The sequence below is a fragment of the Jaculus jaculus genome, chromosome 1, assembly GCF_020740685.1.
Source record: "Jaculus jaculus isolate mJacJac1 chromosome 1, mJacJac1.mat.Y.cur, whole genome shotgun sequence".
Classification (NCBI taxonomy): domain Eukaryota; kingdom Metazoa; phylum Chordata; class Mammalia; order Rodentia; family Dipodidae; genus Jaculus; species Jaculus jaculus.
In genome coordinates, this window is record NC_059102.1 from 338,078,323 (window position 1) to 338,091,429 (window position 13,107).

At 39.3% G+C, this 13,107-nt stretch overlaps 1 protein-coding gene across 4 annotated transcripts in view; it reads right to left on the reverse strand.

Moving 5' to 3' along the window:
* Positions 1 to 13,107, reverse strand: part of Esrrg (estrogen related receptor gamma) — a 606,145-nt gene that overhangs the window by 235,460 nt on the left and 357,578 nt on the right. The gene's annotated exons all lie outside the window — the stretch shown is intronic.

A 13,107-nucleotide genomic window follows, 5' to 3' on the forward strand; every position in this document is an offset into this window, starting at 1 on the left:
CAGGGGCCCCCTGCGCTCTCCAGCGGGCCTCTCTCCCTCTCCCTGTCTCTCCCTGTCTCTCCCTGTCTCTCTCTCTTTCTCTCTGTCTCTCTCCCTCTGTCTATCTCTCTCTCTCTTTCTCTCTGTCTCTCTCCCTCTGTCTGTCTGTCTGTCTCTCTCCCTCTGTCTGTCTCTGTCTCTGTCTCTGTCTCTGTCTCTGTCTCTGTCTCTCTCTCTCTCTCTCTCTCTCTCTCTCTCTGTGTGTGTGTGTGTGTGTGTGTGTGTGTCTCCCCCCACCTCCATAAGTAACTTAACTCTCTCTGCACTGGAGGAATTGTCCTAACGTTGCCTACCTCAGGCCCGCCTGGCTTTGGCCCCAGAAGAACTCAAGCAAATCAAGTAATGTGGGGAAGGATTCTGCGGAAGGTAGAGAAGTTTGTGCTGCCACGAGTCTGCCTTTAACTACACAGGGTGGATCCCTCCCTCCCTCCCTTCCTTCCTTCCTTCCTTCCTTCCTTCCTTCCTTCCTTCCTTCCTTCCTTCCTCTTTCCCTCCCTCCCTCCCTTCCTCCTCCCTCCCTCCTCCCTCCCTCCCTCGCTTCCTTTCTTCCTTCCCTCCTTCCTCTTTCCCTCCTTCCCTCTCTTTCTTCCTTCTTTCCCTTCCTCCCTCCCTCTTTCTTTCTTCCTTCCTTCTTTTCCCTACCCACTCTATTTTCCCTTTTTTCCTTCCTCCCGTCCCTCTCTCACCTCATCCTTCCTTCCTCCCTTCCTCTCTCCCTTCATCCTTCCCTTCTGTCTCTTTCTGCCTTTCTTCTTTCCCTCCTTCCTTCTGTTTTGTCCTTTCTCTTTTTTTATTGTTTCTCTTTGTTGGTGTTGCACTGTACTTCCTCATTATTTTTTATCATGTTGTCCTGATGTATAAGAAGCATCAAAACTTAAAATAAAATAAGAAGTTCTCATTTGCTCGAGTCTGGGGTGGAAGGGCGTTTACACAACTGCAGAAGAGGAGATAGCGTGTGGATACAACCGGAGAAGCCTATACCACTCACACAGGCAAATGTCTTTATTCCTAATCCTGTTTTCTGTGTGTGCGTGCGTCCTTCTCTGCATTTCTTTCTGCCTCTCCTTCCCTCCCTCCTTTCTTTCCCTCCCTCTTTCCAAAGCACAGCCTCTCCAAGATAAATAGCTGCTATTCGGCTTCTTCAGTTTTCAGGTCCAGGGAGGGAGACTGAGGGCTGGAGGGTAAATTGTACTTTCTTTCAGCATACATCACTGCATTTTTTTTTTTTTTTACCAAATCAACATTGTAATTTTTGTAGAGAGGTATTATTAAATCCCATGTTAAACATGTTCCTAATTACATACTTATTTCAATACAAGCATCTGGACACACAACATGTTTTAGTGTATTTAATTTTACCCAAAATATTAAGTTTTGAACTAAAACCCAATGTATGTATGCTACTATCTATAACACACTTTCCTTGATTAAGAAAAAAAAGTCAAGTGAGAAACATTTGTCTAGCTATTACATATGGCCTAGTCACCTTTAAAAGTAGTTTCAAACATTAATAATGTACAAAACTATAACTACTCAATCAAAGGCGTTGATAGAAATGAAAGAATATAAAAAGAAATATGTTTTCTTCTTACAATCATGCATAAACTCTTTTTAATTTCTGGATTACAAAGATTACCCTTGGCTTCTAGTTTAAACTTCAGGAATGTTAAGCTAGCAAATGTACATTGGAGTAGACACCAGCTATTTATGGTAGAGAGATAACTACTACATTATGGGGAGTAGAAGACCCACAGTCTTGATATAATTCAGTTTTGCTGCTTACCAGCCTCTTGCATCTCACATCTTACGTGATAGAAATAGTATAATCTCTGTGATCAAAATAAATCAGTTCAAATATTCAGCGTGTGTTCAATGCACTAAGTCAAAACTCAATGCACTGAAATTTTCTAGGTCTTAAAAAACAAAACACTAAAATAGAACAGTCACATTAAAATTCAGAATATAAAAATGACAGACATGATTCCATCCCCCCACAAGGAAAAAAAAGCAATTTCCCTATCATGTATTTGGCTGTCTATAAAATATAAGCATGATCCCTTCTGTTTGTGCTTTAAATACACACAGGTTTCTAGATCAGAACTCACGTAGCAGAAAAAGAATGTGCTTAAGAATACTGTCTAAAAGCAGGTAGTAAAAGCTTAATTACCAGTAGCATTATGCTGTCTATATTGTTAAATGTGAACTCTGCAATTAAGATGTAAATTTGGTTGTGAGCAGTGAATTAAAAGAGCTTTGAGACATAGAAGAAAATCCAAGCATTCTGCAGACACCCAGAAAAAAAAAAAAAAACCAGGCATTTTTATTCAGTATAAAATGAGACATATAATCAGTTTACAATTAAAAAATAAATGAAGACAAGGAATTTTACAAAGAAACAGTTTTTTTTTTTCCTGAAATATAATCAAAGAGATACAGAAGTACATACTACACTAGAAAGGAAGACATTTTTGTCTCATATGAGCACCATCCTGATTTTGGAATAAACTGAATTATCACGGTAATGGGTTCCAAAACATCTTATTAAAAATATATGCCCTCAAAAATATACTTCCCTCATATTTTCATTCAAAATTATTTATTTCAAATTTAAATTATTTAATGTTCTCAACCTATTTTAATGTACTCAAAGAATGTGTTCCAATTTTTACCCTAGTGCAGTATCCTATCATGTATTCAATTTCTTTGCATTACTAGGCTGTGACAGAGCCTGTTTATTACTCCTTTGAAATGGCTCTTTAAAGACAAGATTTGTAGCCAATTATTTACTAGTGGACCTTACGTCACTATGTTGCAAAGAAGTGATCTTTTACCTACTAGGATTTTCTTATTTTCCTTTGGGGGTACTCAGTTGCCCGCATTTGGGACCATTTGACATGTCAAGTATACATTCTAAAACCTATTTAGATTAATATTCTTGCATTGGTCTCTTTTCTGCGCCCACAGAGAAATATAGATAGGCCTGTACAGTGTTCTCTCTTTAGTCCTTCCCTAGCCATATTTCATCCTGAATGGCCAGATGTGTGCTAGGTTTGGGCAACTGGATATGCTCCCCTTGGGATGCATGTGTCACCTACACCAGTCAAGGACCTAAGATTGCACTTATGGTCTTGAATTCAATTGAACCAATAAAAATTTAAAATAATATCTACTGTACTAAACTTGCAGGACTGCTTCCCGAATACCGTACAAACATGAAGCTCAAAGCACCTCAAGAGCCTTCTGCAGCTATGGAGCCTTCTCACCTTGAAAGAGGCAGAAATGTATAATCATGGGAAATAGACAAACCACCTGTAATACTGAGTGAAACCTTTAAGATGCTCAAGTACAAAAAAATTAGACACACTGTCTGGGACAGACACATAGTGTTAATCTGCAAGTACACTTCACAATCTTACCACAAGGAGTCTACCAAAATCAGGAAAAATTGAACTGTACCAGCGAATCTCTGAGGACTGTTGTGCAAAGAAAATAAGTAACTTAGTTAATTTCACTCTATTATGCATCAAGCCTGTGCAGTCCCAGCTTTCTTAAACAATGCAGTCAGAAGTGCCCAAACACTTTCATCTTCAATTAACACCAATACACCAAGCGTGGAACAATACTCGTTGTTATTTAAAGAACAGAATAGTAATAACCAAAATTCAGTGGAAACAAAAGATAGTCTCTGATGTGTTGCATATAGCAGAAATCTCCCTGTGTTTTAGTGAGAATCATTTCTTAAGATATCCTGACATTGATTTTTTTAATGTTGGTAGAAGTTGGTGAAAAGGACAGTCTGGATCCTATTTGCATATTCATAATTTTAGCTCTTACTGTCCGGTCTCAAAACAGGATGAATCTGTACTTATTTTAAATTCATCTTCATGATATTGAAGATTTTCATTTTACACTGCACCTTTTTCAATTGTTAAATACTTAAAAGTAAACAAAATGTCACAAATTTAGATTTTTAGACTGCATCGGAATCTACCTTCCCAGACTTTTATCCTAGAGATCACAAACCTTTGCAAAGCTGTTTAGCTTTTGGAACCATTTTCCCTGCTGTCTTTGATGTGTTATATATGGTGCAGTCTCTTGCAGCACAAAAATCCAAACCAAGATGATCACCAATTACTATCTTTAAACCCAAAAGGAAAACCCGGACAAACACTCCTAGGAAAAGGAATAAGCAAGCCGACCCAGATGCCAAACCCTCCCGCTCTCTCAGGAGCCGGGTGTGAGCAGGCACCCTCATGCAGCCCCCTGTTTGTTGTGTGCAGAGCAGGAGCTGTACTGTGACACCACCCTGCTTGAAAGCACCCTTCCCCACTGGGGATACGCCAACTTCTCTCCAAGTCAGGCTGCCCACTTTGTATCACCACTGAGTCTCTCACAATTCATTATGCCTCATCTTCTATTGCCTTTCATTTCTAGGGCACAGGCTTTGATATTTAAATTATTGTCTCGATTGGCAAGAAGCAATCATTTCTGCTGAAAGTGATAGCTTCCACAGAAGCAGTAATAAAAACCTTTCCTTTTGACAAATCCCTTGTCCTATAAATCTGGCCCATTCCCAAACTATGGAGTCTATATATATATTAAAAAAAATCCCATTCTCTGGGGAGCCATTGTCTCACTTCCATAATATACCAAATTCTTGTAGTGCTTCTGATAAAGAGGGAGTTGGGAAAAAAAAAAAAAAAAAAACCTGTCAGGGAGAGACAGAGAAACTAATATAGGCAATTTGGTTTCTGTTTAATTAATTCAGGATTATTTCACTTTCATTTTGTCAAGCTAATAATATACATGGTGAAATGTCAGTAAAAATTAAGTTATAAACTACAGTAGCTCCGATGGGAAAACCGACTTAGTTATGTTGTATTTTCAACATACTCACAGTGGTAAAATATCAAATGCATTTTATGGTATCCTGCAAGCTTTCTCTAATCCACATGACAAGCATTTACCGAGTAACAGTTAACACTTGGATATTCTACATTAATAAATGAGTGCAGTTATGTTCTTTCCTGAATGTTAAGCACCATGAGCTAAATGCAGAAAACATTCAAGGTCAATGTCCCGTTTGTGGACCTTTTCAGGCAGCTGTAATATTATGATAATCAAGCTTAAAATATTCCTATAGAAAGAGTAAATTAGCCTTTTCTCTTGAAAGATGATTATGACAAACAATAAACCAGAGAGAGGACAAAAATCTCTATTCTTAAAAGCTATAAATTGTTTACTCTATCATATGTGTGATAATATGGTCCAAAATAAAGGGTAGCTTAACTCCAAAAGGAAGAAGGGGAAGTGCAGATAGGAGAAGAGGAAGTGGGGTAAATGTGAAAGTCATCTGCATAAGCTTGTAAATGATCAGATTTCCAATCTCAACCTCCTGTTAAACATTCAGTACATTTGAAGCTAAAAGTATATATGTTTATGAATGTGTGTATATACATATATATATGTGTGTGTGTGTGTGTGTGTGTGTGTGTGTATAACATATATGTATATATATAAATGAAACACCACAATAAGCAAACATTCCCAATTATTATCAATACAATTTGAGAGAACTCTACCTTTGCTTCCATTAGCCCCTTTTGCCCAGAGTTTCAAAGGAGTGGTTTTACAAAAAGAAAAGAGAGCGAGCAACATCTGGTATACATGAACAGGCTTAAAAAGGTTATCACATACACTTCCTGTTAAATGCAGGAACCCGACACACTGCTGACGTCCTGCTCCATGAGTGAATATATTTGATAGAAATCTGCTTCCCTCACCCAAGGCTAATTAATTGGAAGTGTGTCTGCCATGTCTTAAATAAGTCAGGAGACAGCAAAAGGCTATTCAGGATGGGACCACAGCTGATTCATACATAAGGTAGGTCATGAGCTCAGAGTCTAGTGACGTTGGGTGAGGGCTTTGGACTGGAGTCACCTAATCCATATAAATTTTAGATCCTTCACATATCAAATGGAAAAAAAAAAAAAACAATACTGTCATGATAAATAAATGAGTTAAATTAACTTAGCGTACTGCCTGGCCCTAGTTTGGGGTTGAGGGACAAATGACACATTGAGCCAAAATCTTTCTGGGTTAGACCAGTTGTCCTTTCCTGGTAGTTGACAGTGGCCATTCTATATACTCTCAAAAGTGACCCAGTTTGTATTAGAAATTTTACTGCTGCTATGCTGTGCTGAGTGAGCCTTCCATATGTGCTAGTAATATTATTTTTAGGTGTCACTAACCAGTGGAAGAATTTTAAAGGAGTGGCACTGTAAACAAGTTGGACTCCACCTTGGACTTTCAAGGTTATAAAACAAAGACGAAAGTGAGGCACGAACATTTTCCCAGTGAAAACACAAACAACTTTTATGGTAAGATGGAGAAAACTGCATGACTGCCTAGCGGTATTAACATGCATACACTGGCTTAACATCAGGAATAGGAACAATGAAAGGTGATTCCCTTAGGACTGTCAAGTGTGACAAGGAAAATGGGTTGGGAAGAGTGAACAGGTTCTGCCGATTCTCCAAATAATTCAACTGCACGTTGTTTCCCAGGAAAAAATGGAAGGAGCAAATCACACTTAGTTCTTTATTCTTCCTTTAAGACACCTTTCCCACAGCTTTCACCTGGAGTAACTTAGAGTACTACCCTCGATTTTATGATTAGCCCCAAAACATGCTCTTTCATGTAGCTCCTTTGATCAGCTAGCCCAAGAACTCACTTTCAAGTCAATGGCCTCTAATCTACGGTGGACGGTGAATATGGACAATGGGGAATTTCAGGCAAGGAAAGGCCACAGGATTATCAGTCCATCCTGGTTGCTTTCCAGGGTAGAAAAGCAAAACAGCGATGGTAAGCATGATCTTAATCCAGACCACACACCTAAGTAGCAGGAAAGCTCCTATTAGAAAAGTTTACATCTCTACTCCTTCCAACTCTTACTTAGCAACAACATATCAGTGTTAATCTCACAATTGTTGGTAATACACTAGTGGACAGAAAGCGCTCCCACTGAGATCTGAACTCTCTGAGGATCAAGGAGCTCATCAGAAGTAGGTGACATTCAGTCCTGAAAGATGAATATTAAAGTCTCTTATTTACTCAAAAAACTTAAGAATATTGTTAAGTTATATCTTTAAAAAGAAGAGGGAGATAAATTTGGTGTCATAAGTTATTTCACTTCTCTCTGGAGTATACAAGTAGATTTAGGGTGACCATTTCTTCTAGGGGTTTAGCACTTGCTAGATGGTCATTCCTTCCTACTGTAACCTTACACTACCTACAATCTGTGGGGATTAGCAGAATCTGATGGTATCCCCAGGGCCGATAATATAACTCAATAAAGATTCCTCACAATGATACAGGAATAAAATGATGCATTCTGGATGAATACACAAATAAAGTAATGACAGGACAGTTTTTGCTTTATTTTGTTAGTAATTATGCAGTTACCAAATTATTAGAGTAATTTATGTGATTTTGTTCCATGTCTGTGTGTTCATATATGGGTTCACATGATTGAGTGCATGTATGTGTGCCAGTGCATGTTTGCAAATGTGCTCGTTTGTGGGGTAGTCAGAGGACAACACTGAGTGCCATCTTCAGGAATGGCATATGCCAATTTTTAAAACCGGGCCTCTCATTGGCCTGGGACTCACTAATAAAGCAAGCCAGCAGCCTCCAGTTGTCCACCTGCCTCTGCCCCTCAATGCTATGGTTACAGATCTGAGCCATTATGCCCAGACTTTCACAGTCTACTTCGTATTAAAGCTGGGTTCCCATGCTTGAAAGGTAAGGTCTTTACCAGCGGAGCTGTAGAGCAAGCCCCTGACATGAGTTTTGTTTTTTTAATAAAATATTTTCATTTACTTATTTTCAAGCAGAGTGAGACAAATACACACAAGGAGAGGAGAGAGAGAGAGATGGGCACGAACAGAGAATGAGTGTGCCAGGGCCTCCAGCCACTGCAAGTGAACTCCAGAGGCATGTGCCACTTTCTGTATCTGGTTTTATGTGGGTATTGGGGAATAGAGCCCCAGTTATTTGGCTTTGCAGGCAAGTGCCTTAAGCACTGGGCCATCTCTCCAGGCCTGTAGTGATTTCTTTTTTTTTTTTGTTCTTGTTGTTGAAAGATACGTGGACAGGAAGGAGGTTGGTAGAAAAAGACAAAGGAAAAGAGAAGATGTGAGGGCAGGTCTGCATGTGTGCCAGGGCATGATCATTGTGCCACCCTTTACTCTAAAACTAAGAAGGATGATGTGGGTTGGCTGCTTCTTACATTTATTTTCTCTCAAACATTCATATTGACTAAGTATTAGACAATGAAAAAATTACTTTAAAAAGGCAAATAAGTCAGGTTGTTGCTTCATGAAGTATAAATATGAGCCATGACAAGATACCATGGAAATATTTTGTCATTTAGCATAGCAAACACTTTTAAAATATGTGTTATAACCACATAATTTTATTAAAGCATTCAAAATGGTTCTTGTGTGTTATATAAAATTCCTTCATTTTTGTTTTTTTTCATTCCATAATGGTTTCCTTGGTGAGATGTTGATCAAGGTATCATGAAGTCCCATGGAGAGGGACCATATAGCTGGCATCCTCTAACTCAGTCTGAGAGAGCTATAGTTGCCGCTGAAAACAGCCAGGAAGGGAACAGGTCACCACTTAAGGGGAGAAATGGAAGGGATTTAGTTGGTTAGCAGAGAAAGCAACAGCCATGTCTTCTGGCTGCTCTCAGAACCATCTTTCCTCCCTGAGTACAGTTCATTTTTTGTTTGTTTGTTTGTTTGTTTGTATTTATTTCAGAGCAACAGGCAGAGAGAGAAAGAAGCAGATAGAGAGAGGGAGAGAGAACGGGTGCGTCAGGGCTTCCAGCCACTGCAAATGAACTCGAGACACGTGTGCACATGTGTCCCCTTGTGCATCTGACTAATGTGGGTCCTGGGGAGTTGAACCTCGAACCGGGGTCCTTATGCTTCACAGGCAAGCACTTAACCACTAAGCCATCTCTCCAGCCCCCTAAATGCAGTTCTTTAAGTCCAGAAGTTTTGGGCTGGTGGTTTCATCGTAACAGTAAGACCCTTATGAAAACAGAGCCTACTAGTGAGAACCAAGTGTTATTTCTTAAAAACTGCTCTCTGGACACATAAGCAATTATAGATTAAATACACAGGGATGGTGATGGGGTAGGAAGACCTACCACAGAACTGAAGGTTTCTGAAACAAAAAGTGGTGGCAGGGCTGGAGAGATGACTTAGCGGTTAAGCGCTTGCCTGTGAAGCCTAAGGACCCCGCTTCGAGGCTCGGTTCCCCAGGTCCCATGTTAGACAGATGCACAAGGGGGCGCATGTGTCTGGAGTTTGTTTGCAGAGGCTGGAGTCCCTGGTGTGCCCATTTTCTCTCTCTCCCTCTATCTGTCTTTCTCTCTGTGTCTGTTGCTCTCAAACAAATAAATAAAATTTTAAAGAAAAAGTGGTGGCAGAATTCTTATCTCACTTGCAGTGACTGGATAAATTTACTTCTAGCCTGTATTGCAGGAAAACAAACAACACAATGAAAGACCTTCCCCTCCTCTTTTTAATTCTGGACTTCATTTACCACTTAAATTAGAAAGCTAAAAAAAAAAAAAATCAAATATAATTTTCTTTAGTATTAAAAGATACTTAATTTGCCCTTCAATAAGTTACAGCCCCGGACAGAGAAGTGAGGTCTAACAAAGGTATATTCTTTAAAGCTTTATATACATATTTAACATAGTTAAGGTAGAAAAGTTCAGCTATTCACAGCATGCTAAAGTGATAACATTGGGTAAAATATTTGTTGGCCTCTAATTTGTCAATACTAAAACAGTTTCCTCCATGCTTCTCTTGCTCCTCATAATAATAATGTGTGACAGGAATAAACTACATTATTTTATTATTATCATCATCTTCATTTATGACAAATCTGAGGTCTACAAAGTTTGATTGTCTAAAGGCGGTATCCTAAGAATGTAGGCCGCAAGAGTGAGGTCCTCAGTTCTCCACTTTCATTGTCTTTCAGGGATTTCACTTGGAAAGCTTTGCAATAGCTACCTATCGCTGACTCTCTGTTTGCCAAGTTTCATTGTCATACAACCAGAGCATATTTAATTCAATGGCCTAAGGAGATTCAACCATTCCTCACTAAATCCTAAGCAACAGTACCATCAAATTTATGTGTTATTTTTTTAAACTTAGAATGACTTTTAAATGGTCATACATGCCTGAATTTTCCCAATATCTCCTTTTTAATGAGAAAGAGTTGTGATTGCCACACGTAATACAGCAGCTTGCAAACATGCTTCATTTACATTATTCTAGTCCACCTTGCTAATCTTTCTAGAACACAATAAAAGGAATTTTACTGCAAAGTGCCAGGCATTCTTGGACCTGGATATATTATTGCTAAGAATATCTTGGAAGGAAACATGGATCCATTTTGTTTTTTTTTTTCTATTAGCAAAGTTGATTAAATGAGACAATCTTAGCTTTAATGGGCTCTTTCTATGGTTACAACCTCCCAGTGTTGTCCAAACTCTACCCCACCGTTGGCCTCATTTCCATGATTGAGCAGTTAGACCTAATCAATTATTCAATCCCAAGCAATATTGTGAGATGTACCGAAGGTAAATGTAAACATTCCATCTATTTTTACCAGTTGTGACTCAGGTGCCCTTACTGGGGGAGAAAACTTACATATTCATAAATAAACTCCCTTGTATTGTGAAGGAAGTGTACCTTCCCCTGTGACTCGGGCTATTTAGTCAGCTACAATATTTAGCCACATAATCCACAGCATAGGAAGAAAATTCTCAAATGTCCCTTAAGGGCCACCATACAGAACCAACATCTCCCCCTGTGTCTCACACTTTGTCGTACTAACTGATCTAAGTGATTGGTGGCAAGATACCTTGTACTAATGTCTCTTTATTTTCCATGTAGTATAGTTCTTCAACAAAACACCTTTGGCCACAGCACAGTGAACTCTGAAATACCTCCCCCATGGAAGTCTGCTTAAGGACTGGACACCTACATAGGTCTCCAGGTTTAGTGGGGCAGAGCTTCTACTAAGAACAAACAGCTCATAATTTGCTTCACTATTCCTTTCTTGCCCCTAAGCATACATATGCTTATACCTTTATTCATATGCACATGTTTCAACACACAGAGTCTGATGAATTGAATTCTACAAGGAGAATACCTAAAGTAAATAAAAAGCTCTGGGACCACAAAATAAAATGAAACAAAACCATGGGCCGAAGATGTAGCTCAATGAGAAGGAATTTCATATAACAAGTGCTAGACTCTGAATTTGATCCTTCAAATGAAAATAAAAATTTATAAACTTGGTAATCAGTTTTATATAAAGGCCTAAAGATGGTTGGATGTGTTATCTTGGGAAAGTACATGAAATCCTTGGTCTTGCCTTTTGCAAATTTTTATATGTTTGTTTCAGACAGAGAGAGAGAGAAAGAGAGAATGGGTGCACCAGAGCCAAAAGCCACTGCAAACAACCTCCAGATGCATGTGCCACATTGTACATCTGGTTTGTGTGGGACCTGGAGAATCAAACCTGGGTCCTTAGGCTTTGCAGGCGAGTGCATTAACCACTAATCCATCTCTCCAGCACCCATTTTATTAAATTTCTACTTCAATATATTTATTAGACATATAGACAGGGAAAGAAAGAGAAATTAGTGTTTGTTTTAGTATCTGTTAGAATAATATTAGCAAAAGGCAAGTGGGGGGTAAGTAAAAAATACAATGTTCTGTTTACTTCATAAAGCTTCTGCTGTGAAATGAAGAGGGTGAAGGGCTAATCAAAATCTAAGAGGGTATGAATAAGTCATATGGGAACCTACTTCTATAGACAATGGAACACCCAGAGATTGTTATTAGAAAATTTTCAGTGATAGAAATGGGATACCTTCCAGTGAGTTGTTGGGCAAGGAGGTCCCTGTTGCCCCCAAAACATTACAGGCCATTGCCAAGGTTCTGGGTTTTCCCCAGGAATAGATAGCAAAACCCTATTGCTGAATACTGCACATACTTGGGCTGCAAGGTCACTGAGAAATCCTGCTGGAGCTGAGCTGAAAACCTCCTCCATGTAGACCAGCTGACAGAAAGCTGGAAAAAAGCCATACTATATGCAGTCCAGTGGAAGAAAGATAAATCACCAGTGAAGATACTCAATCGTGGACACTACAAGCCTTATATTTGGCCAGCCAGGCCAAATGAGCCAGTGGGTGTAACAGTGGAATATCTGTTATGAGGGAAACAAATTGCTCTCTAATTGGAATGGAGGCCCACCCACTTCATAGGAGGGAACACATCCCTGATACTGTAAACCTACAACAAGGGTAGTCATGAGCCCTAGGGGTGTAATGTCTGCTGCTATCTGGCTAAATGTATATACTATGCTCACCAGCCTGCCCAGTATGCACTTCTTTTAATGATCGTACTCATATATTAATGCTACTCTCACTTTTGGTTAGAGAAGCTTCTCTTTTCAGATGGAAGTGATCACTGGGATGACTCAGAAGGCACAATGGTGTTGAGAAGAAGTGACAGAGGAGTGCTCAGCACCGAAACATCTCTGTCAACTTTCCAAGGCTCAGGGTCCATTGTGGAAGAGGTGGCAGAAAGAATGTAAGAGCCAAAGGAAGGGTAGGACTCTTTTCAACATGCTCCTCTATACACAAAATGGACTGGATATGCATGCCCTCCCAGTGACTTACAGTACCTATACAAGACCATCATAATAGGGAAAAGTCTTGAGCAGAGGTATAGTGCAGATACAATAGAAAGTACAAGACCTAAAAAAAAGAGGAAGATAAAAGAAAGTCTCACAAATAGAAATTTTCTGGAACTAAGCTGCAAGCGATTCCAGATAACAGGTCTACATCTAACTTCCCTCGACCCTTGTTTCTTGTATTGATTCCAGATTCCTCCTCATCAAGGTTGAGTCAGCAAGGGTTCTCTGAAGATTTTGGACCTCAATTTCCCTCTGGTATCCCAACAACCAAGT